This window comes from Stenella coeruleoalba (assembly GCF_951394435.1).
Source record: "Stenella coeruleoalba genome assembly, chromosome: 5".
NCBI classification, from domain to species: domain Eukaryota; kingdom Metazoa; phylum Chordata; class Mammalia; order Artiodactyla; family Delphinidae; genus Stenella; species Stenella coeruleoalba.
In genome coordinates this window covers 47,434,117-47,459,504 of record NC_137150.1, presented here as the reverse complement: position 1 = coordinate 47,459,504, position 25,388 = coordinate 47,434,117, and the positions used below count along the sequence as shown (strand labels likewise).

The window sequence follows — 25,388 nt, the reverse complement described above, 5'->3', positions numbered from 1 at the left end:
TCGGTATGCCCAGTACTCCAATGAGAGTACAGATACCTGTACTCTCCTTTGCCCATTCCCAAGTCTTGTGGTATTTTTTCTGGCAATAAATACAGGAGAAGCTAGTTTTCATTTTAGGTACACTAAATATGTAGTGCCAAAGAAACAGGGGAGAAAGTCCAACGTGCAAGTTGAAGGGCTGAGGCTGCCCATCAGTAGGGGAACAGCTTTGAATACCTTTGTCAACTCTGCTCGATCTTTACACATACCTCATCAGTGAGCTCATCAAATTGACACTCAATCAAAGGCTGGAATTAGAGGCAACTACCCAGGACTCTGCCCTTTCCCTCTTCCTTGCTTCTCAATAACCTACTTCACTGCCACCCCTGTGTCCAACAGGCTTAAAAATTTTGGTTCTGAGTTCTTGACCTGGCTTTACTTTTCTGGCCCTTCGATATCTGGTAATTATGTTTCCCTTCTGGTATCTGAATCTCAGCTTTTCTCTTCTGCAAGACTGGCCCCTTGGATTGAGATTTCAGCTGATACTTCCGGTTGGAAATGCTTGCTCCGGTCTAGACCTATGCAAGGGAGAGCCCAAGTCTCAACTTAATCATTTGGTGGGTGCTCAGGTGAACTGCCCAAAAAGAGAGGGGCCAGAGGAGTAGATTTGAGTCACTGGCACAGAGATGAGACTTGCCATATAAAAGTCAAGATTTTCAATTTTCTCCCTGACCTTTAGCCTCTTCTGTGGCTCAATGACAGAAGCTCCTTTTCTTTACTGTACATGTGCTGGGTAATTGCCATGTGATTTGAAAATAGCTCTGGTAACCTCTAGGTAAAACAAAGTGTTCATTCATTCACTTGTTCATTCATTCATTCATTCGTTTGTCAAAAAGTACTAAATGCCTCATCTGTGCCAAGCACTGTACTAGGTACCAGAAGATACATAGATAAACAAAATATATCCTTGTCCTCTAAAAACTTAACCACTGAGGGCTACAAAGCAATGATTTTTTTTTTTTTTTACCTTTTCAAGTGCATTACGGGGTAGAGTAATAGTAGAGCAGGCACACTGGTGTGTTCCTCTATCACTCCACTGGCCCCTCCTCCAATGAAGAAACAACTACAAATAAGGTAAAAATAGGGAAATAAATATATAGATATTAATATAGATACAGATAGATGGACATCTCATATACAAGGGATATATGTATAGTGTGTTGCCTTGGGTTGTTGTACATTTTGGGATAAGCCGACAAAAGATTTTAGAAAAAAATTTCTCTTTCAACTCATCATAGTAAGAAAATGACAATAACAAAATAATATCAACACTGAAACAAACAAATAAAAATATGCTCTGTAACCATGTCTGATGTGGAAGGTTTTGGAGAATGGACTCTGAAGAGGAAGAAAACCCCGAAAGGGTCATATTTATTCTGAACAATGCTCTTCTGCCTCTTTTGCTTCTAGGTAACTTTTAACCCCTACACAATTACTTATTGTTATGGATGTACCAACATAAACTCCCATATTTTCGGATTTTTATTTTAAAATTATCTCCAAGTGATGGAGTTGCACTATGCCACTCTATCCTTTGGCATACACAAAGAACTAGTAGGTCGTTTTGAAAAATATACATATACATATAGTAGGACGAGGCATTTTCAAAATTTACCAAGGTCATTAATGTACCAAATGTAAATGGTCTCCCATTTATCAAAAGCCCTGGGGAAATCAGGAGATAAGCGAAATGATAGATGAAGAGATGAAACTCTAGGCTAATGGGCTGTATATCAATACATCAGTGTCACATTTATGAAAGGTTTTGGAAAATGATTCCTATTCTTTGCTTATTTTTAAAATTTTAAATCTCAGGAAGGTAGCTGTAGGAGGACTAAAAACTGAATTTAAAAGAGACCCATCAGAAGCATTTCTCCTATGATTTTTCTCATGATAATTTGCATTTCCCTATACTAATTTCAGCAGAATTTATCATTATCTCCACTTTTGTATTTGTGTTGCCTCTCTTTTTCTTTTTGTGAAATAATCAGTTCATAAATTATCTCACCCAGGGATTATTTTTCTTACGTCTTCCCCCTGAAAAATTATTGGGACTTTATATAAGAACAACAAAAAAAGATTAACATGCTAAAAAAAGATTTAAAAATGAAAGAATCTTTCAATTTAGTTAGTTATAAACAATTTTTATTGACCAAAAAAGTCATTAAAATGAATTCAGAGTGACTTAAGAGTTAAACCTGGCAAAGAGAAAACTTATTTTCTAGAGCACGTTATTTAAGGTTAAATCAGACATAGGTCCATGGGAAACAAATGATTCTCAGAAACAAACTTTCTCTGCTCCCAAAAGTGACAAAGAATTGAGATGACAATCCAAATACTGGATAAGAGGAGACATGTTAAATTACAGATGTAAAGTAAAACCATTACGAGTTTTAGGAATGACAAGTGTGTCTTCCCTGGGCAAGTGGGGTTTTCTGTCTCCTGGACAAATGTGTATTTTGACACCTCCAATTGATAATTGAGAAAGGTGCCTGTGATGAGGCAGGTTTCCTCCAAGTCAGGCTAGATGTTGGGGATCAACGTGGCTCTCAGGGCTTCTGAGTGATTGAAAGAGAAGCACTGATAGGTGACCACAGATGCAGGGGATCAGTCTCAGAGGAGAGGTTCAGGGGAAGAGATCTCCTCCAGTCCTAGGACAGAGTCAGTGCCTTGATAGTTGTTTCCATCAGAAGCCACACAGGAAATGATCTTGCTGATGGGTTCACCAGGCCAGTAATAATTGTCCCTCTTAGGGCTTGAGCTGGGAAGCATGACCAGCCAAGGTCAGCCAAAAAACAAAAACAAAAAAAAGCACAGGACCCTGCGACTCAAAGGGAAAGGATAGCAGAAAATGCTTAGAATAAATCACTTAGAATTGAAAATGTTAGACTTTTAAGTTCAGAATAATACTTCAGAATCTGAAATCCTGGACAAACTCCCCAAATATATATTCTGTAAGAATTTAGTTGCTGATATGCATACTGGCTGTTAAAATATTGATGTATTGAATATTTTCAGGCTAGTTGGAAAGTAGTCTCTGTCCTGAGACCACTGAGTGTCCCTACCCTCTGGGCGGCCTCCCCAGTCCCCAGGACCTAGTAGACTTCTCCCAGCCCAGCTAATAAATTATTAAAGCAGGGGCCCTTGAGGACCCTGATGGCTCTGGTATCTGCTCTGAATTTGTAAATTTCCTGTGTCATACAGTTTACTAAATAAATTTTAATTTTACCTTTACATAAATCCAACACTTAAAATGAATTGTATCGGTTTTCCCATTCCCTCTTCACTGCAACCACCCTTCCTTTCATACTAGTTTTCCATACACTTCACAAAAAAGTAAGCTCCCCCAACCTATCACCTGTATCTATAATGTTAACAAAAGGGAATATTAATATCACTATTTGTTACTGAATTCAAAGCTTCAATTATTGTTTCCAGTGCCAGCGGCCCTTTCTGAGAGTGGCACAGCATGAAATAAAGGAAATACAAGATGTGACTATAAAGTGATGAAACTGATTTTCCCATGTGGCTTGTGGGATTTCCCTGATTACTTCTCAGTCATGCCTTGTATTAGTCAATAGGTAAAACTAGCCTTCTGAGCACGAAGATTTCTTACACGGCACAAATAAAATATGCATTCTTCTCACGTTCACAGGGGTCTTTACATAGGAAAATTTAGTGCTTATAGAGAACTCCAGAGACTAATTAGTCTTTTTTGCACTGTTAATCTATTCTTTTAAAATATTTTGCTCTGAGAGCATTACACAGAATTTTACCTGGCATAATAGAATACTATCAATGTCCCTAATGGTCAGCAAACCAATTAAGGACCAAAATAGTAAAATCATACTCAGTACACAATTTTTATGGAAATAGAATTTTCAAAGGATGACAAACTATCCTAAGTGATTTGGTCTTGTCACCACCAGTTACTCATTTAACTCCTCAGACAGTGGCCAGAAAGGTACGTAAGAAGGCAAAAGTGGCAACAAAAGAATTTTGCACGGATACTTCAATTTACCCTGGAGTTTTATTTATTGGGATGAACCTTTCCATATTCTTCTGCAGAGTTTAGAAATTAATTGCACAATGTTTTGGGGTGTGTTTGAAAGGAGGCTGAGTGCTTCCTGAAAATTTATTACTGAACTTTGATAATGGTACAGCCAAAGAAAGACAAGACAGTAGCATTTGTTTCCAGAGTTTCATTTTCCTATCTGAACAAAAACCCAGTATCCTAAGAAGGTGAAATGTACCATTTTTATTTTTATGCTGTGGAGCCAACCTCCTCAAAATAACTTCTTCTAAAACCAATTGTCTATTTATAGTAGAAATCAGAGAGAATCAAGGAAAGGACGTGCAGACAGCTGCTTAATCCTGGTGTGTTTATACAGATATATAATATCTCCACATGGAGATAACTAGGTAATCTTCACTAATATCATGTTGGATATCTTTCTACTATTTCTGCTCTACAGAGCAGAGAAAATAATATATGGCTGTAATACTGCATGCATGTTGTTGCACCAATATGGGATTACATTGCACATTCTCTTTTATGAACTACTTAATTTTATTAACGTAATAATATTCCCCATGAATACTTTCCAGGTTATGACCATTCTATAATGTTTTAATAATAAAGAAGTACCATGATTTATAGAGAAAGCTTCCTATTAATGGAGTTTAGTCTATTTCTATTTTTTCACTATTTATAATACTCCTACTAACATCCTTCTAGCTAAACATTTGTGCCTATTCATGCTTATGATAGGACTCCTTAATGCTGCTGAGAACAATCAGACACAACTGAGGCTAACTTGTCATTTGTATGCTGGTCTGAAAGTTCTGTCTGCAAAGGAAATACTGCAAGCATACTCTGCACTTAACACTATAATAATGACTTCAGTGTTCTCTCCTCAGAGATTTATTTCAAAGTGTCTGCCATGTGTACCTTGCATTAGAAATGAAGATCACAATATTTTGCATTTCAAAAAAAGTGTTTTGTCTTTTAAAATTTAAATTTAAACTAATTCTTTAGACCAGAGACAGTTGTGTTCTCTGTAAAATTTGAATCATAGATAGAGCATCACAAATCACCAGGGAATGGTAAATTATTCAATAATGTTTGTTTGAATAAATGATAAGAAATCTTGGGGAAAATCCATTTAGAGCCTCACCTCACACCATTTACCAAAACGGATTTCGGTGGATTAGAATTAAATATGTTTTAAAACAAACTATTAAAAAACTGGAATTGGATATTCATCGAATCTCTGAAGAGGAGGAGAGTTTTTACAATCAGCAGTTAGAAAAATCACAAAGAAAATCATCAATGAATTTATACTCAGGAAATTGTTTTTTAAAATTTGCATGTTATAAAAACATAGGTCAAATAAAATATAGTGTTTGAAAATAGGATAAAATAACAGAATACCATCTTCACTAATAAGAACATAATTGTTTATAAGAAAATCACTAAATAGATTAAAAAAGAAATTCTATAGAGGCAATTCACAAAAGTTGGCAATTTCCAACATTTTAGAAAACACCATCACCAGAAACCAAACAAAGCAAGTTAATACAATAATGATACATCGTGTTTTAACCTATAAAACATGACAATTTACAAAAGAAGATAAGATACAATAAAGGGGTGTTTGCTCTTCCAGATATTAGTACACACGGTTATCTAAACTTTTGTAAAGACATATGTTAATATTAATCAGATGTTATAGGAAATGCATATGCCTTCATTTATTGAAAAAATAATAACATAAATAGCCAATAATATTGTGTACATTTGAATACATTCATGTTGAATGAAGTGTCAAAAATGATGAAGCTATATATATGCAAGTACACAAATATAAAATCACATTAAGTGAAAACAAATAACTGTTTCCATAGTTGGCTAACACAGTGTACCTGGCATGAGAATTCATGCAATAAATATTTGTTAAATGAGTGAAATACAAATATATTTTAGTAATGCTAAATATAATAATATTCCATGAATATTTTCCAGGTATGACTATTTTATAATGTTTTAATAATTGTTCTATGGTGCTTTAATTTAAAAAAAATGTCTGGAAAGAAATGTATCAAAATGCCAAAGCATTTGTATTAGTATCGTGGTATCATGGGTGATTATTTTTCATGTCCCTCTATTACTTTTTATTTTTAATTAAATTAATTTTAAAAGCAAAATTATAATTCAACAAACATATATTTTAGATTTTGTCCTATAACAGCTTAAACACTTCCAAGTTGTTTTATTTAACAGTGTGGTTTGTTCTAATCCTGAGAATGCTCCTTGGAGAAGCACAGAAAAAGTTGCTGAAAAACATATTTTTTCTACTTCTTCAGTAAATGAATCTCATATCTTATTTGGGAGATAGAAAAAAAAAAGGATTTCTGGAAAGAACTCTTGGAAGAGGTAATGTTTGAGAGATGGCTAGCATTTCCAAATTTCCACAATATATATCATTTTTGCATTAGCTTTACTTATATATAATTACCTGGAATACTTAAGCATGTAGGCTTAAGAACAGCCACATCAAAGCCCAGAGAAGCAAACAGATCAATGTTCTGGGATTATTGACAGATTTTCCAGCATTTATAATTTGTGCAGGCTATTTGGTGGAAATGCAGATTGAATTTAACAAGCATATGAGAACCCATTGGGAGCATTTGAGTGGGGGAAATGTATGACCTCAAATCGATACATTGGACAGTGCCCTCACCACCTCTCTGAGATTTTCTCCCACTGCCTTTAAAACACAATTGATTTGTGTCTGTACTCCCTTGGTACTCTTCTTTCTGCCATGTAACAGCTGGTTAATATGAACTGATGTGTCAGTGTCTCCCTTTTCACATAACCAGCATGTTTTAACAAAGGTCTTCTGGGATAATACCTAACTCAAGAAGGACAAAGGGATTTTATGTGTCAGCTCCAATGAATTGATTGTGGCTTCCTACATATTGTGATGAGACAGGATCTGATACCATGTCTAGTCTCAGCCGTAAAAATTACCATGAATAGTAAGTTTGCCACTGGCGTAGTCAGTGATGGCACATGTATAGTGTTCACCACTCCAGACTTATCCTAAAAGCAAGATAGTTACTTTACACAATGGAAGGGAAATAATTTGCCACACACAATTCTCACCATGCATGTGACTGATAGTGGGCCAGTAACACACAACAGCCACCAAACAAATATGAATTGCATATATGCATGTAGAAGATGCAAAAACAACCAAGTCCCAAATATTTAAAATCCTTCACAATGGGTCAGTGGTCCCTAAACACCCATCCCTGGACTGATGCTGATTGGTAACCAAGTTTTGTGCTCATTTGCACCAAAATGAAAAAGAAAAAGGAAAAGTATGATTTTTTTTTAATAAAGTTTAACTTTCCCTCAATTTAAAGAGGTTTTTAATTCTCAGATTGTGTCCTTCCTTTTCTAGGTACTATAATGATCTTCTATACGAAATGATGGTAATCATTTAAATAGATTTTTTCCCCTAGTACCTTCGCTATGTTAATTTCCTCATTTAAAAAAAAAAAAGTGGAGACTCGCAACATCTAAAAGGCCTTGTCTAGTTAACAAAGTATTTTACATGGTCTATCAGAGTTTGCTTCTTTACTGAATGTGAGATTTTCAACTATGAACACATGGAAGAAAAATCTCTCTGCCATCTCCTCCTTACTAGAAAAAAGTACTCAATATAATTTCCCTCTTTTTGAGAACTCAGAGGCCATCACTATGCTCATTATTTATTGTTCTCTACTGTAACAAGAAGGAGCTTCTTAAGTCTATCTTAAATGAACCCAGGCCATCCCATGACTTGAATACATCTATAGAATTTTTCTTCTAATATTTCTTTACCCTTTACTTCTGGTTTCCTACCTATGAGTGCTCCCTCTCAGAGGTGGCAGCAGTTCATTTGCTCTGGCTGCCTGCTCACACAGCAGCAATCCCAGTAAAAACTGGGCAACATATCTGATGGATGGAAGCAGAGTTCATAACTTTTAGTGTCTGACCTTTGAAACATCTAATGTGGCTTGGAAAAAAACTGTTTGTGATAATTTTATGGTTCCAAGGTGTGTTCTGGAGAGACATATGGCCAATTTAATTACTGGAGACAAGATGATTCAACACTTATTCCCCCCGTGTTGTTTTTGTCTTCTATAGATGCCCGAAAGCTTTCATGCAGCTGGTGGTGGCCAGGTGACAAAATGGCAGCTTATGGGATATAAACAGAAGTCTGCATAGGATTTCTGGGGATACTTCCTAATATAAGCACTGACCCATCCTGCTCTATGCATCATCTTTGAGAATGGAAATGCAGATGTGATGCCTGGAGGTGCAGAAGCCATCTTGAAACCATGGATGAAAAGTATGAAAGAAAAGTGAACATTCTACAGATGCTGAAGTGGGAAAGTTAAAAAAGCCTGGGTACTTGGAGGCATTCTTGAGTCACTGTACCAGTCTTGTGTGCCTTTCCTTAGACGACTTGCAATGGGAGACAAACTATTAATTGTGTAAGCAACTCTTAGATCTTTAAACTTGAACATATTTTACACCATACCTGAGTACGTTCTACATGATTTCTCTAGAGGTAGATTCCACTGAATTTGTTTTATCCTTGAAATATTCCCCAAGGAGATTTTGGAATTATAAAATACAGTCAAGGTCACTGAAAAATTGATGAGAAGAGTTTCACATGAGCAGAGTGAAAACGTATATCCAACGTACATTAGTAAATCATACCTTAATTTTCATTTGAAGGACAAGAAGTGTCTCTATAAGCAACTATTTCCAGGACAATAAGCCAAGAGAGCCTTTTATTACTACAAAATTATTCATTCCTGTGCTTGTACTGTTTCAAAACTCAAACTAATAAAGACAATTTTCAGATGCCAAATTGTGGAAAAATTTTGAATATTTCTGCTGCATCTTAAATAAGTCATATAGTATGGGGAAAATGTTGTCAAAGAGTGTTAGAAAACTGGAAGCACTTGTTCAGAAGTCAAGAGCATGAGGAATTTAAGCAAGTTGCAGAGAGCTTCACAATGGATTTAATAACTAGAATGCTTATCACTGATTTTTCCCCTTTCATTTCAATAATGTTAACACTTTTTGTGAAATGCTTTTAGACACTGAAGGGCTCATTTGGGGAATTAAAAAAACAGAGTTCATGTAAATGAAATAAAACATAAATGTCTGCATCAGCTTCTCTTCATTTTGCATTTTACTACCTGATCACTCACGGAGAGCATAAAAAGCAGAATGCTGAGGTCCATGTATTTAGACTGCACAAATATTTGAAACTTTATAATAAAACCTCCCCATTTTAGCAATGAAAGCCTGAGCAGGAGCATCCTTGTCTGGTTGGAGGAATTTCCTCACCCCTCAAAGGTAGGCTTCCTGCATAGGGAAAAAAGTTGGCTTTGTTTATAATAAATAATATTAACAAATGGCACTCATTCAGAAGTCAGTGTCTGAATACAAAAAAGGGTAATTGCCTCAATTTGTCTGTCATTTAACAAAAATATCTTTAAAGTACCATTATAAATATAAAATAACCACATTATCTGTAAAAATTAGAAAACAGAGGAAAGAAAATCATTGATAAACCTACCAGCCTCAAAAAACATAATTGCTATTAGCATTTTTTTGTATTTTCCTTGAGAAAATTTTCCTTTGATTCTTTGTCATTTACAAAATCATTCTGTACATATAATTTTGTATCTCACATTTTATTGACTTCTTCTAAGGATTTCCATATTGTAGTTTTATAATTATTGTTTTAATGACTATAATTCACATTTAATCCAGTATAATTTTCTTATTTATCTTGAGTATTTGTTTCCAGTACCATAACATGTTTTTAAAAAATGGTAAACTAAAAAATAAAAGTCATATATCATGTTCTCTATTGTAGACTTTTAAATTTGGATATATTTTCCAAAGTGTTATTACGAGGTCAAGGATAGGAACACTTTAGTGGTTCTTTACGTGTACTGTCAAATTGTTTCTAAAATGCTTGTAACAATGATGATCCAACAGAAATATGTGGAAAATATTTATTAGGAACTTCTGCTGGCAAAGGAAATATGACATTTTGTACCCAAGCTGGTGGGAACCATTCAGATATCTTTTTCTACAATAGCATTTCTTTTCCATAGAGCATTCCTAGAAACACTCATCTCCATTGCTGCTTCCTATAGAAGGTTGGGGGGTCAAATATAAGGAAAGTATATTTTCACTAACCTCTTAGATTTGCTTTACACAATAGTATATTCAAAGTTCTGTGATATCCTGTCAGAAAGAAAACTGTTTAACTTTGTTTCTCAAACACACCTGACACTGAGGGCCCCCACCTTTTTATAGCACCTGCTCTCATTCTGATTTACAGACATGCTCTACCAAACACACCTTAAGAAAAGATGATGCGAAACCTACACAAGCCTCTTAGATAGCCTCATCCACCAGAGGGCAGACAGCAGAAGCAAGAATAACTACAATTCTGCAGCCTGCAGATCAAAAACCACATTCACAGAAAGATACACAAGATGAAAAGGCAGAGGGCTATGAACAAGATGAAGGAACAAGATAAAACCCCAGAAAAACAACTAAATGAAGGAGAGATAGGCAACCTTCCAGAAAAAGAATTCAGAATAATGATAGGGAACATGATCCAGGACCTCAGAAAAAGAATGGAGGCAAAGATAGAGAAGATGCAAGAAATGTTTAACAAAGACCTAGAAGAATTAAAGAACAAACAAACAGAGATGAACAATACAATAACTGAAATGAAAACCACACTAGAAGGAATCAATAGCAGAATAACTGAGGCAGAAATATGGATAAGTGACCTGGAAGACAGAATGGTGGAATTCACTGCTGCAGAAGAGAATAAAGAAAAAAGAATGAAAAGAAATGAAGACAGCCTGAGAGACTTCTGGGACAACATTAAATGCAACAACATGTGCATTGTAGGGGTCGCAGAAGAAGAAGAGAGAGAGAAAGTACCCGAGAAAATATTTGAAGAGATTATAGTCGAAAATTCCCTAACATGGAAAAGAAATAGCTACCGAAGTCCAGGAAGCTCAGCGAGTCCCATACAGAATAAACCCAAGGAGAAACGTGCCAAGACACATAGTAATCCAATTGGCAAAAATTAAAGACAAAGAAAAATTATTGAAAGCAGCAAGGGAAAAATGACAAATAACATACAAGGGAACTCCTATAAGGTTAACAGCTGATTTCTCAGCAGAAACTCTACAAGCCAGAAGGGAGTGGCAGGATATACTTAAAGTGATGAAAGGGAAGAACCTACAAACAAGATTACTCTACCTGGCAAGGATCTCATTCAGATTCCATGGAGAAATCAAAAGCTTTACAGACAAGCAAAAGCTAAGAGAATTCAGCACCACCAAACCAGCTTTACAACAAATGCTAAAGGAACTTCTCTAAGTGGGAAACACAAGAGAAGAAAAGGAACTACAAAAAAAACCCAAAACAATTACGAAAATGGTAATAGGAACATACATATCGATAATTACCTTAAACGTGAATGGATTAAATGCTCCAACCAAAAGGCAAAGGCTTGCTGAATGGATACAAAAACAAGACCATATATATGCTGTCTAGAGGAGACCCACTTCAAACCTAGGGACACATACAGACTGAAAGTGAGGGGATGGAAAAAGATATTCCATGCAAATGGATATCAAAAGAAAGCTGGAGTAGAAATTCTCATATCTGATAAAATAGACTTTAAAATAAAGAATGTTACAAGAGACAAGGAAGGACACTACATAATGACCAAGGGATCAATCCAAGAAGAAGACATAACAATTATAGATATATATGCACCCAACATAGGAGCACCTCAACACATAAGGCAACTGCTAACAGCTATAAAAGAGGAAATCGACAGTAACACAAAAATAGTGGGGGATTTTAACACCTCACTTACACCAATGGACAGATCATCCAAAATGAAAATAAATAAGGAAACAGAAGTTTTAAATGACACAATAGACCAATATATTTAATTGATATTTATAGGATATTCCATCCAAAAACAGCAGATTACACTTTCTTCTCAAGTGCACATGGAACATTCTCCAGGATAGATCACATCCTGGGTCACAAATCAAGCCTCAGTATACTTAAGATAACTGAAATCATATCAAGCATCTTTACTGACCACAACGCTATGAGATTAGAAATGAATTACAGGGAAAAAAACATAAAAAACACAAACACATGGAGGCTAAACAATATGTTACTAAATAACCAAGAGATCACTGAGGAAATCAAAGAGGAAATCAAAAAATACCCAGAGACAAATGACAATGAAAACACAATGATCCAAAACCTATGGGATGCTGCAAAAGCAGTTCGAAGAGGGAAGTTTATAGCAATACAAGCCTACCTCAAGAACCAAGAAAAATCTCAAATAAACAATCTAACCTTACACCTAAAGGAACTAGAGAAAGAAGAACAAACAAAACCCAAAGTTAGCAGAAGGAAAGAAATCATAAAGATCAGAGCAGAAATCAATGAAATAGAAACAAAGAAAACAATAGCAAAGATAAATAAAACAAAAAGCTGGTTCTTTGAGAAGTTAAACAAAATTGATAACCCATTACCCAGACTCATCAAAAAAAAAAAAAGCGAGAGAACTCAAATCAATAAAATTAGAATTGAAAAAGGAGAAGTTACAACAGACACCGCAGAAATACAAAGCATCCTAAGAGACTACTACAAGCAACTCTAGGCCAATAAAATGGACAACCTGGAAGAAATGGACAAATTTTAGAAAGGTATAACCTTCCAAGACTGAACCAGGACGAAACAGAAAATATGAACAGACCAATCACAAGTAACGAAATTGAAACTGTGATTAAAAGTCTTCCAACAAACAAAAGCCCAGGACCAGATGGCTTCATAGGTGAATTCTATCAAACATTTAGAGAAGAGCTAACATGCTTCCTTCTAAAACTCTTCCAAAAAATTGCAGAGGAAGGAACACTCCCAAACTCATTCTATAAGGCCACCATCACCCTGATACCAAAACCAGACAAAGATACTACAAAAAAAGAAAATTACAGACCAATATCACTGATGAATATAGATGCAACAATCCTCAACAAAATACTAGCAAACAGAATCTAACAACACATTAAAAGGATCATACACCATGATCAAGTGGGATTTACCCCAGGGATGCAAGGATTCTTCAATATACGCAAATCAATCAATGTGATACACTGTATTAACAAATTGATGAATAAAAACCATATGATCATCTCAATAGATGCAGAAAAAGCTTTTGACAAAATTCAACACCGATTTATGATAAAAACTCTCCAGAAAGTGGGCACAGAGGGAACCTACCTCAATATCATAAAGGCCATATATGAGAAACCCACAGCCAACTTCATTCTCAATGGTGATAAACTGAAAGCATTTCCTCTAAGATCAGGAATGAGACAAGGATGTCCACTCTCATCACTATTATTCAACATAGTTTTGGAAGTCCTAGCCACGGCAATCAGAGAAGAAAAAGAAATAAAAGGAATACAAATTGGAAAAGAAGAAGTAAAAGTGTCACTGTTTGCAGATGACATGATACTATACATAGAGAATCCTAAAAATGCCACCAGAAAACTACTAGAGCTAATTAATGAATTTGATAATGTTGTAGGATACAAAATTAATACACAGAAATGTCTTGCATTCCTATACACTAATGATGAAAAATCTGAAATAGAAATTAGGAAACACTGCCATTTACCATTGCAACAAAAAGAATAAAATACCTAAGAATAAACCTACCTAGGGAGACAAAAGACCTGTATGCAGAAAACTATAAGACACTGATGAAAGAAATTAAAGATGATAGCAACAGATGGAGAGATATACCATGTTCTTGGATTGGAAGAATCAACATTGTGAAAATGACTATACTACCCAAAGCAATCTACAGATTCAATGTAATCCCTATCAAATTACCAATGGCATTATATATGGAATAGAACAAAAAAATCTTAAAATCTGTATGGAGACACAAAAGACCCCAAATAGTCAAAGCAGTCTTGAGGGAAAAAAATGGAGTGGGAGGAATCAGACTCCCTGAATTCAGACTATACTACAAAGCTACAGTAATCAAGACAATATGGTACTGGCACAAAAACAGAAACATAGATCAATGGAACAAGATAGAAAGCCCAGAGGTAAACCCACGCACCTATGGTCAACTAATGTATGACAAAGGAGGCAAGGATATACAATGGAGAAAAGACAGTCTCTTCAATAAGTGGTGCTGGGAAAACTGGACAGCTACATGTAAAAGGATGAAATTAGAACACTCCCTAACACCATACACAAAAATAAACTCAAAATGGATTCGAGGCCTAAATGTAAGACCAGACACTATAAAACTCTTAGAGGAAAACATAGGAAGAACACTCTTTGACATAAATCACAGCAAGATCTTTTTGATCCACTTCCTAGAGAAATGGAAATAAAAACAAAAATAAACAAATGGGACCTCATGAAACTTCAAAGCTTTTGCACAGCAAAGGATACCATAAACAAGACAAAAAGACAACCCTCAGAATGGGAGAAAATATTCGCAAACAAATCAACAGACGAAGGATTAATCTCCAAAATATATAAACAGGTCATGCAGCTCAATATTAAAGAAACAAACAATCCAATACAAAAATGGGCAGAAGACCTAAATAGACATTTCTCCAAAGAAGACATACAGATGGCCAAGAGGCACATGAAAAGCTGCTCAATATCACTAATTATTAGAGAAATGCAAATCAAAACTACAATGAGGTATCACCTCACACCTGTTAGAATGAGCATCATCAGAAAACCTACAAACAACAAATGCTGGAGAGGGTGTGGAGAAAAGGAAACCCTCTTGCCCTGTTGGTGGGAATGTAAATTGATACAGCCACTATGGAGAACAGTTGGAGCTTCCTTAGAAAACTAAAAATAGAATTACCATACGACCCAGCAATCCCACTATTGGGCATATACCCAGAGAAAAACATAATTCAAAAAGACACATGCACCCCAATGTTCATTGCAGCACTATTTACAATAGCCAGGTCATGGAAGCAACCTAAATGACCATCAACAGACGAATGGATAAAGAAGATGTGGTACATATATACAATGGAATATTACTCAGACAAAGAAAGGAACGAAATTGGGTTATTTGTTGAGACGTGGATGGATCTAGAGAGTGTCATACAGAGTGAAGTAAGTCAGAAGGAGAAAAACAAATATCGTATATTAATGCATGTATGAGGAACCTAGAAAAATGGTACAGATGAACCGGTTTGCAGGGCAGAAGTTGAGACACAGATATAGAGAACAAATGTATGGACACCAAGGGGGGAAATCCGCGGTGGGGTGGGGGGGCTGGTGTGATGAATTGAGTGATTGGGATTGACATGTATACACTGATGTGTATAAAATTGATGACTAATAAGAACCTGCTGTATAAAAAAATAAATACATTAAGTTAAATTTTAAAAAAAGTAAAGATGATGCACACATTGTATACAGTCGTCTAATAGACACACAAGAATCCCCCCCAAATCTGAATCTATTTTAGAAAATTCCTCCCGCTAAATGATGGCAGGACTAACCGAAAATAGCTTTAAAAAACCTAGACATTAGTAGATCTGGATATGCCCAAACGTAGTCTGTGTGACCTCAAGATTTCAGGTCCCTTTAGGTATTTGGGGAGGGCTAGAAAAAGAAGTTTTCTCTAGTCAGCAGAGTATGTGCTCTCAAAAGGAATTCTTTGTTTCCTGTTCTGTCTTTTTCCTCTGGTTTATTGAAACTACTCCCGATTTATATGATTCTTCTACTTCAAGGAAGCTGCTGCTGTGTCAAGAATAAGAGCATAACTATAGGAAAAAGAGAAGCCCTAGGGTAACAGCAACTTCGATAGAATATTCCACGTGAGCCACTTGGCACATGGCAGGATCACTGTGAACGGTACCACTTGTCATTAACAATAGCATCTATACTTGTTCCTGGTAAATAAAAAGACTAAACAATTTCCCTAAAAAATAAATTGGCATTTTCTAAGAATTTTCTTTTCATTTGCTATTGTCCCATTAACAACAGATAAGTACCATTTTCAGGTAGTAATTTAAAATCGCTGTTAACAACGCTGCCTCAGATACTTAATAAAAGTTTGGCAACTGACTGAACCACAGGGACAAACATAAACAGATCAAGCCCTAGAACGTTAAGGGTAGAAAAGAGAAAATGTCAACAGAAACAGAGCTGAAGCAACAAAACTGAGCAAAAAACAGAACTGAATAAAACAATGTAAACTGAATAAATTAAACAAATTACATCATCCATGAGGTGGATAACTTGTTCTATGAGAGAACCTGAATCTCTGATATGTGAAACAGCATTCAAATATAAAATGAAGACTTACTGGACTATCAGAGAGACACAGTCAAAAAATATTATTTTGCAATGTAGATCTGAAAACCTGTCAGTAAAATTTTCAGCCTTATCTTGTCCTATCCTAATAAATGATCTAATTGATAAAGAAATAAGGAACACAGTCCATATAATTTTAATAGTAATATTTGTAATCTGTTTTAAAATGTGGACTTTGAAGCCAAAAAGACCTGGATTCTCACTACTCATAAACTTTTAGGCTTTGAGGGAGACACTTATTTTCTCTAACATTTTCTTCATATATAAAATATTACTTACCTCAAAGGGTTGTGAGGATTAACTGGGATCGTGCATTGGAAGTACTTAACACAGTGCCTGGCACATAGTAAATACTTAGTAAATATTAACTATTATACAGCATTGTAACAATTATTTGGGAATACAAATGACAAAATATAGGACTAATTTTGAGTTGAGAACCCAACTGAAGTAGTAGCAATGAAAAGAGCTACTGAACTCCATTTGGGGCTGAGGTCCAGAGAGACTGAGTGGTTTTCTAAACTGGTAGAAACCAAGAATTTTAATTTCTAAGTTTGAGTCTTCTAGCATGACTGCACTTCTGTGCCTCTGGGAGTTGCAACTGTGTTAGACCTGACTTCTAATGACAGGAATAGTTTCTCAACGGTTTCTTAAGCCGTACTTAAGAGGGCAAGGCTGGATCACCAATGCGTAATAAGATCTTTAATGAAATCAGTCCTCCAGGATTAAAGGGTTATTTCCCAATTTTCTTACACCAGACTTAAATTGAGAAGGGACTACAACTCAATATCAAAGGAAAAGTTGGTATAATGAATTAGTACAGGAAGTACCCAGAGAAACTGTAGTGTCTTGTTGAAAAGACTTCTTAAATTTTTCTATTTTATTACCGAAACTTGACAGTTAAAATACAAAATCTGAAGCAGATATTAGAAACTTTAAGTCTATATTAGAAACTTTTCCTCATGGGTATTTCCCATCTTGTTTACAAAAAATAAAGGAAGTTAGGAGCCAAGGCCATATTTTTAAAGATCTGAATCATTAAACATAATTTTTCAAATAAGACACAGTATCAGATCTCCTTTCCTCCACATGAATTTTGGAATAAAGAAAGGATAAAACAACCTTTTTCAAGGGTAATAGTAATAAGGGAGAGGGACCAATGAAAAGCTGGCTTTACCCAGAACCAACAAAGTTCTGGGATGGGCATTATAAAGAGTCTGTGTCCTTTCCAGAGAAGTTGCAGTTGATGATACATTTCTGCCAGTAATATAATGATGGGCCCCTACCTACTGCTTGTTCCATCTCTCTCTTAGAGATGCAAAAAATGGATGAAAAGAGCCAAGCAGTGATATAAGAGGAGCCGTATGCATCATAATCAAGCACATTCATCCATCATACTCAGATATGTGAGAGGAGACATGGGGCCAGGAGTGCAGGAATAGGGAACCAGTGAATGGAACCTTCTCAATCTTATCCTTTTTGCCCATAAATCCAATAAATAAACATCTTTTAAAAACACCTGCTATTCAAGTATATTTAATGGAGTTAAACCATATGTGTGGGCTGGGAAAACTGTAACAGACTGTAATCTTGAAATAACCCACACAAGTCATTCTGCATCACTTGTTCTTAATGGGAATTCCCAAGATGTCATTAAACATGAATTTCATAAATGAGACTCAAAGGTGGAGAGTGATAAATCAGATAATGCAGTACCCAAAGAAGGAATGGTCTACTTGGGCAACAGCAGAGGGGAATGAAACAAAGAGAATCTCTAAAGTTAAAAGACTACAATCAGTAAATTGGCCTCAAACTACTGAATCTGTATGTTTGTGACAAGTTGACAGGGGACTTTTCCTGTTGCCCTGGAATTGGTGACTAGCCCCCAGACTAAGACCAGTTGGAAAGAACTGCCAACAATTAGGTCTTCTTAAGAGGTTCTCACATTAGCTTTGCTACCCAGTGGCCCCCAACCTTTATAAGCAGAAGGCTTATGATTGCTGAGAAACCTCAAGAAAAATACATCCTGGCTGTATAACCAATGCCTTCCCAAGACTGTGGCCTGCCTGTTGAGGAAACCCCAGCTACGGGGTTCACCAGTTAAGAGGAAGAAGGACCAGCAAGTGTTACAGAGTCAAAGATGTCAAGCAGGAGCCAGAAACCACCAAGCAACCAGGCTTTGGGGAATTCCCACAGCAACCTGCCCCAAGAACACACATGTGCGTCCCCTGAGAAAGCCAGGCAAGGGGCTCTAGCATACAGTTCCTACTTTTCCCACCACTCCCTACTGTGCCAATCCCCTCAATGTGGCAGGAACCCCAAGTCTGGCTTTCTCATGGGAATTCTTGCCTTCTCCCCCAAAACTCAAATGCTTGTCTCAATGCCAGAAGAGTTAAAACCCAAAAGAAGATTGAAAGAGATCTTGCCTTCTTTTTTAAAGCAGTTCCCTGAAATCTAGGGTCAAACCTAGAAGAGATGGGATTAGAATTTTTAAAAAATATTAGTTGAGGGATTCCGTGGTGGCGCAGTGGTTGAGAGTCAGCCTGCCGATGCAGGGGACACGGGTTCGTGCCCCGGTCCGGGAAGATCCCACATGCCGTGGAGTGGCTGGGCCCGTGAGCCATGGCCGCTGAGCCTGCGCATCCGGAGCCTGTGCTCCGCAACGGGAGAGGCCGCAACAGTGAGAGGCCCGCGTACCGCAAAATATATATATATATATTAGTTGAGTTTCCAATAACTGAACATGACTAGAAAATATAGAATTACTCTGAGATAATACTATAGCTAACATTTCTCCAACATTGAACATATTAGGCACTGTGATTTAAACAGAGTAATCCAATGAATCCTCACAACAATCTTTTAAATGATTATTGTAACTGTAAGAGAGCTCAATTTGCCACCCCCAAATGTGTCTCTGGCATGAGGATTATTTTAGGCTGGTTGCTTTTAAGAAACAGAAAGTTCAGGAAGAGCATTTACCTCCTCCTCCCCCTTAACAGCATTAAAGGATTTAGATAGGGAACCTATCCCAGGAAGGGAGCCATCACCAGAGCCAACCATAGGGAATCAGAGCATGGTTTCGTAGATGGGGCAGAACTCAGCAAGGCCTGTTTGACCAAGTCCCCTCTGTGTCCCATTGTCTCTGCATCATAGCAAACATGTGATGACCAAACATCTGTTGTTCCCATCTTCCTGTAAATTGTTTTCTTCCCCTTTGAAGTCCCAAACCCCTATCCCTTCTCCTTTCAGATAACATATAAGCCTCAACTGCCTAACTTCTCCTTGGGTCTCATTTTTCTTATGGACCCCCTGTATGTACGTAATTAAAATACTGATTTTCTCCTGTTAATCTGTCTCATGTCAAATTAATTCTTAGACCAGCCAGAAGAACACAGAAGGGTAGAGGAAAATATTTTCCTTCTCCAGGACTATTATCACTCCCATTTTACAGATGTGGAAACAGATGCATTAAAAGTCAAGTAACTTCCCTGTAGTCACACAACTAGCATATGTTGGAACCAGGCAGTTCAGGTTCTCTCTATTAATCACCACAGTCTTCTACCTCTCCAAATTAAGAGGTTACAAAAGGAGACACAAACATGTGCTTGAAGGAGAAGATTGGAAACAAAAAACATTCCATATTACTATCCTACTGAGTTCAGCTGTTCAATAAACTGGTTACATGTTTATAGGAGAGGCTTAATAAATATTTAATAAAATTTGTTAATTATGAAGGGGGCTAGGGACCATCTACTCATACCATTTTCAGATATTCTTGTATTTCTAAATATAAAACATTATCACTCGCTTTATCCTTTGTACTGTATTAATTGAAAATAATATAAAGTTAAACACAGACACATTGCCTATTTAAAGCTCAGTAATTTTCTTAAAAGATATTTAGTTCATTGACATATATATAAACTACCAAATGTAAAATGGATGGTTAGTGGGAAGCAGCTGCATAGCACAGGGAGATCAGCTTGGTGCTCTGTGACCACCTAGAGGGGTGGGATAGGGAGGGTGGGAGGGAGGTTCAAGAGGGAGGGGATATGGGGATATATGTATACATATAGCTGATTCATTTTGTTATACAGCAGAAACTAACACACCATTGTAAAGCAATTATACTCCAATAAAAATACTAAAAAAAAGATAGTTCATCTAATTTTCTAATGAGACCCTTGTATTTATTACTAATTGACACCTGAATACTTGGGAAGAAATGGTCCAGTTTCTTTCTAAGAATGGGAAGAAATTTGGTTAAAAGGTACACATTCCCAGCATCTCCTACATTTAAAATCAGTTACAATGATTTCATCTCTAGCTCTTTGATAATAATGGGCTACTTCTCCCAAAAGGTCTCTCAAACCTCTGATTTGCAGAATTTTGTCTGAGCTTCAACGACTCAGTAAAAATATACTCTTCAGAAAGAATAAGCTCGTCCACCTCACTGATTATTATAGATAATCTACTGCATTTAGCTAAAATGAGGAAAGTTTTAATTGCTTGCCTTTCCTGTAATGTCTACCTGTGAGCCTCTATTTGTGGGCTGTAGTTAGTCTCTTAGTGTAGATGTTTATTTGCTTGCTCATAATCTAAAAATAAATAGATATAAAACCTAAGCCTTCTCTGTGTCATGTTGTTTCCTCTCCTTATTAACTGGGGAGCCTGTACTTCCTTCGGTCTTGCTCTTGTTTCAAATGTGTTATGAAAGGCTGGTTCCCTGTCCTTGCTGACCTGCTCTAACTGGAACTCATTTTGTGTCCCGGCCCCTCTGACCGCCCCGCAGGCTTCTGCTGTTTCCTTCCTCTGTCCTTGCTGATCTGCCCTTGTTCTATTCAGCAGATAATTGCTTTTTGCATTTCAGATCTTAAAAACAGCCCGATGCTCTGGTTTTCTTATCTTTCTTTGCATCAGCATGGTTATCTCTATGCTTTGCCTTTAATACTGTCATATTTTTTACTTTTAAAGAAATTCCCAGAACTGTTGCACGCCACCTTTCCTCTGAGAGTCAGTGTCCCTGGGATAGTCTCCTCAAATACACTAAGCTCAGTTGTGTGTCTGCTTTACCCCTCTCTGAATTGTGATCCTTCCTTAGTTACCCCTTAGTGTTCTGCCATTGCCCCCCTACAAGAGACTGAACAACTCACTCAGAACTGTAATTACTCGACTTGCCGTGTATTGAATTACTGGTGTGCTTGTAGCCTCTTTCACTGAAAGTCATTGGTGTAACTTCAAACAAATATTATTCCCATTGCGATGAGTCTAAGAAAATACAACTAGAGCTATATAACCCAGAACATTCTCTCCCAGTGGCTGTATTTTCTAAAGTCTGGTTACTTTCAGAAACGTTCTTTTATATGAGTCTCTTTTCTTTATCTCAGTTCAGCTAATCATTTTATTTTATTTACATATTTATAAGCAGCTTTAGGCATACACAGCACTTTCAGAGCAGTAAAGAGAACTGAAATCAAAACATGGTCTTTGTCCCAAGAGCTTACAATCTATTTTCGAATTTCTGGTATTTTTCAGAACTGCCCTAAATGAGTCTTTTAGGAGAAAGCTTGACTATACAATAGTAATTGCAATATCTGCAGAACCCAGACAACTCAGAAATAAATGTATTTTATCCCAGACATAGCTATCAGGGTTGTGAATATGTAAATAGGTTCTGTCCTTTCACACCTGAATGAATGGATTATATCCTGCAGAAAACTGCTTGCTTTTGAGAGATTTAATTAAGACAGGAATGCAAGAGTTTTCTTGGGACAAACAGGATTACAGCATTTCAAAAATCTATGAATATGTTGCACTCATCCAACTTAACATTAGTTGGGTAGATTTTCTTGCTGTACTTCTGGGTGACTTTTGAATACTGCATTGAGCAAAAATCATAATAGTTATGGAAGTCTTTGGTGGAGGGGAATGGTGGTGTGCAAACCCAGGAATCTTGGAACAAACAAGCACGTGGAAAACCAGGATTACATATCCAGCGTTTATTGCAAGAAACTTCACTAAAACTACTCAGAGCTAAAAATATCTTCAAAGATGATTGCCAATAAATATATGCATTAAAATTAAGAGAGATAAGAACTGTAAGCTCCCCGACGGCAGGGAATATTTTCTATCTCGGTGGGGACTATGTTTTGGTCACCATTAGGCATGTGGTCATCCTGCCTACCACGTGGTTCTTGCATAATCTGTGACTTAACAGCCTGCACCACTGCCTGCCCTAGGTGCTGCCCAACCCCCCTGGTATTCCCTAGCAGAAAACTCCTGCTACCCTCAGGTACTGCAATTACATCTTCGACTTCACTGCAAGACTATTAATTCTTGGATGGAGTCTTTGATTCCTGGATCCCCAGGGCTTTACACAGAGCCTGACACAAAATAGGTTTTTCAATAAATGCTGGTTGATTGAATAAATGAATTAAGGGATGGATAGACAGATGGAATTAATTGAACTGAACTAATCATAAATGGTAATTTTATGTTCTAAGCTTAATCACTGTTCACTCTAACTCTCTCAGGAAATCTATTCATGTTCCTCATTTCTTTTCTCCCTAAACACACAGGCATCAATTGAATGATTTTAAAGGGTGCCGCACTGATTAGATATCCTACTTTTGCTCCCAAAATAGAAATTTTAAAAGTCCTTCAGTGTCTGCGTCGCCAAATATTTTATTGCACAGTGTGAGCTACTGCCATGCCATTCAAGATTAAAAATAAATAAACGGGTAACTTTGCTATTTGATTCTATTGTAATTATCCAGATAGCCTTAATGTCTTTTTTCTCCCCTATGAACATTTCTTCTATCAAAAGAAAATCATCTTTCAAAAAAATACTCTGGAATAACTTACAGAACCTCAGAGATTAAAAGCAGACTCATTTAATTCCATTTTGCATCTAGACAATGTTATTTCTGTTTGTATTAATAGTAAGTTTATTAATAACATTTTTTTATGCCCCCATGCCGGGTATTGTGTCAGATGCATGAGCTATATGAGGACAAGAACAAAGGAAGGGGGCTTCCCTGGTGGCACAGTGGTTGAGAGTTCGCCTGCCGATGCAGGGAATGCGGGTTCGTGCCCCGGTCCGGGAAGATCCCACATGCCGCGGAGCGGCTGGGCCCGTGAGCCATGACCGCTGAGCCTGCGCATCCGGAGCCTGTGCTCTGCAACGGGAGAGGCCACAACAGTGAGAGGCCCGTGTACCGCAAAAAAAAAAAAAAAAGAACAAAGGAAGGGTTAGTCTCTAACCTCATGGATCACACAAATCCAGTGATCCTGGATGGCTAGATGATGTTCTTGAGGTTTCCAGGTCAGGAGCACAAATGCATCCATTCCTCTATTCCCTGTGCCTTGCTGTTCACTAGTGTTTGGTGTACTGTTTCACCAGCCCTACGTTGTCTGCGTAAGCTACCACCTTCAATCTCTTGCCGTCTGCCAAACACCAAAGTCTTACATAAAAGTGAAAATTAAGCTCTCACTTAACAAATAATTATTGAATAACTGAAGGTAAAATGCAGAGTGCTAGAGGCATAAGGCAGTTTTTCATCAGTCTTTTAATGTCTTCCTGTCAAGCTGCAGGATGGAAAGCGGGGGTGGCTGGGAGATCAGGAAATAGGTGCTTGTCAAGAAGAACACAATTGAAGTCAGAAAACAGAATCAACTATTAAAAACAATTAAATCAGAATTTTTTATGTTACAAGGAAAATCATTCATGCTTTTCCTTCCCGTAAAAGAAAAATCACAATGAATATAAATTTATGGCAAGACAGAGATAGATGGTAAAAGACATGTTTTCCTTTTTTTTCCCTTGAGGCATACACATGAATTTAACTGTACAAAGTAAGTGGTGTCAAGAAAGTAGCAAGTGAGTTTTGTTTGCAAAATTTCAATTTGCAAATGGCATCAATTATCGGAACACAGAGGGATTTATTGGCTAATCCTCTAGATAACTGAATCATAGTTTAATTTCAAATATATATATTCATTTTCTCACCAAGAATAACTCTCTTCTCCTTGAATATAGGGCACATTGTCCTTTTTGGTCATTAAAGAAGTAAAATGTACAGATGTGTTCTTGGTGTTTTGAAAAAGGCAATTCACCAAAAGTCTTGAAGAAATAAAGCAGTGACCTGTAGTAAAGTGTCATATTTTAACACAAGACCCAGTTGCCATAATGGGGAAATGTATTTTGCTTTAAACCATAGATTATCATGGGTTCATTCTCATCGAATGACATAAAACGTGATCCACAACTCTCCTCGGCCCTCCTATGGGAAATTCAGCTGAAATGAAATCAGTTACTGACTTCCTCTTATTCAATTTCTAAAATTCAAGAAAAGGTTAGATTTGAGGGGTCTGCTTTAGCTTTAAACACAGTGTATGTGAAATGAGAGGGGAAAAAAAGAGCTTCATTTGAAACTTCCAAACTGGAAGATGAAGGGCCTCACACATTTAGTGATGGTACAGCAGCTTTCACTGTAAGGTTCCGGATTTGAATTCTGGCTAAATCAGCAGTGATCAGAATTGCTACCAAGCAGTGAATCAATAAAAACATCTAAGGAAAATAATCATCTCTCACACTGCTGAATTGTTGGCACAATGGGCAACCTATGTGGCAAGGAGAGAGCCAACATGGGCCTGAGGAATGAATTAATCTTTCAGAGATTTTTTGTTTCTTTCTATAACACTTAGTGATGGGAGGACAGTAATAGTATCAGGATGCTGCCCATCTATAAGGCTTAGTTAAATCTAATATTTCTATCTCTAGAACTGAATTCAACCACTCAAGTGCAATCATTTATCTATTTCTCATGTTGTAAAA

General features: G+C 36.7%; 1 protein-coding gene across 25 annotated transcripts in view; it reads right to left on the bottom strand.

Annotated features, from left to right (window-relative positions):
- Nucleotides 1–25,388, bottom strand: part of LOC307187328 (uncharacterized protein) — a 666,419-nt gene that overhangs the window by 315,267 nt on the left and 325,764 nt on the right. For 22 of the 25 annotated variants that reach the window (XM_079923227.1, XM_079923220.1, XM_079923230.1 and 19 more), the window contains one exon: nt 1,007–1,102. The exons of the other annotated variants lie outside the window; for them this stretch is intronic. The gene's annotated coding sequence lies outside the window, so the exon portion shown is untranslated. The remainder of the gene's footprint in view (nt 1–1,006; nt 1,103–25,388) is intronic. 25 annotated transcript variants of the gene reach the window in all.